The following is a 2,313-nucleotide window of genomic DNA, read 5'->3' on the forward strand; positions in this document are numbered from 1 at the left end:
GAACCCAACTACTTGTCTCCAAAGCCCTTGTTCTTCTACACCTCACTGCCTGTCTTTCCTACCATTCTAACTCTCTCTCTTAAATTGCTTAAAGTTCCCACACACGACTTCATAAACTAAAACAAGGTCAAAAGTGCTTCCTACCAGAAACAGTACTGTCTCCCGGGACCGATAGGGCGGGCGGAAGTGATAACACGTGAGACAGAGTGCTTCCCCTGGGCTTGCTACTTCCCACTAATCACTTCCACTCCTTTAATCGCACCTCTTAGGTTCCCTAGATCTTACAAGGCAAAAAAAAATGTTGTGCCCTCACCCCATAACAAAGAAACAGAATTTCCGGAGGATGAGGCCCAGAAATCAGGATTTTAAAGATTCCCAGGTGATTCTAATGTGCAGCCAAGGTTGAGAACCACTGTCTTAGAAGCTAGAAGAAATATGTTAACAATGTCTTGGGTGGTAGATGAAAAAATTTTGCCTTATTTTCTAATTTTCCTGTAATGAGCCATATAAGAACACAAATGAACTTGTTCTGAGACTTTATAACCCAGCAGCAGCCCATCACCAGTGCATGGCAGCCCAATAGCACCCCTTTTTCACCTGTAAGGTACTTCATGGTGTTAAACCCCTGAAGTTTACGTGGTCTGAACTGATGATTTCAAGTTTCTTACTTAAAGGGAATTCTCTGGTACCCACAGACTGCAGCAATGATGGGAAAACAAACCCACCACGTAAATAATGATTATTTTCCAAATGACATGATCTTGCCACACATCTTGTACATTGTAACTTCTAACACTATACAGTCTCAACACAGTATCCTGTCAACAGGACAGCAGATTATATTTCTGCATATGACTGAAAACTCTCTCTACTCCTTCCTTAACCGCATATCTTAAGAGATTTTTTTTTTTGGTTAATCTTCACCCCACGATATTTTTTCCATTGAATTCTTTTAGAGAGTGGAAGGAAAGAAGGAAGAGAAACATGGATGTGACAGACACAATGATTGACTGCCTCCCACACACCTCAACCGGGCCGGGTATCGAACCTGCAACCCAGGTATGTGCCCTTGACAAGAATCAAACTCTCAAGACCCTGCTGTGAGTCGGTGCTCTAAACACTGAGCACACGGGCCAGGTAGAAGAACATATTTTGACACACACATTCTTAGCTTCAAAAATGTCAAGGAACCTTTACCTGTATCAGTGGTTCCCAGGCTAGAGCCCCTGAACTAATATTGAAGTGCTTGGGCAATCTTCATGTTTTCTAAACACTAATCAGTAATGAGCTACTCAACTTACACGGCAGATACTGTATCAACTCAGTGTGGTAAGGCTGTTTATACCAAAGGAACTGGATGCTCTGAAAAGCAGTGAAGGCATATGTGGCAATGAGGGGGTAATCGGGTGCTGGGGTATAGAGCTACGGGTGTGTATTTGGAGAAGAAGAATGTCTCAAATCCAAGACAACACTGCAAAACTACCTGTATGTTTCGTCATAAATGGAAGGTTTCCGGCACCACACTCTTCAACAGTCCAATGTTCTTTCAAACTAGGGGGCAATTTCTGCCACTCTCCTGTCTCCTCTGTGTTCTACCCTAAACCTGGCAAACCAATGTGAGCAGTACACATACCAATCGTTTGGAAACTCACAAAGCAATAGTAAGAGCCCACGGATTTTGTTCTAGCTCTGCGACCACAGGCAGCAGTGGTACTCTCAACAGGTCCCTCACCCAGGTGGAGCTCTTCCTATAAAATGAGTGGTTTTCAAATTATAGTCAAAGAAATTCCTCAGGGCTCCAGGGAAGAGGTGGGGATGAGATCTGTGAGAGACAAGAGGGTAGGGCTCTGATGCCCCTACCCTACCCCTGCCCAAATGTGTTGTTTTTTTTTTACATATTAGCCTTACTTAAAATGCCATCTAAACAGACTTCTAAAACCAAGTTGAAGCCTCTGGAAATCATCTAAGCCAATCTCATCTCCAGATTTAACTATCTCAGGACCAATCTAACATTTATATTAATATTTACACAGTACCTTCTAAGAATTAGGCATTTTAAATATCTTATTTAACCTTAATACCAATTCTAGGAGATGGGTATTAGTTCCATATTTAAGATTCAGATGGGTGAAATGACTTATCTACAGTCAAAGTGAGGAAATAAAGATGTGAGCCCTGGCCAGTGTGGCTCAGCTGGTTGGGGTGTCATCCTGTAATCCAAAGGCTGTGGGTTCGATCTCTGATCTGGGAACATGTGAGGCAGCCAATTGATGTTTCTCACATCCATGTTTCTTTCTCTCCTTTCCTCTCTCT

The sequence above is a fragment of the Myotis davidii genome, unplaced genomic scaffold, assembly GCF_000327345.1.
Source record: "Myotis davidii unplaced genomic scaffold, ASM32734v1 scaffold109, whole genome shotgun sequence".
Taxonomy (NCBI): domain Eukaryota; kingdom Metazoa; phylum Chordata; class Mammalia; order Chiroptera; family Vespertilionidae; genus Myotis; species Myotis davidii.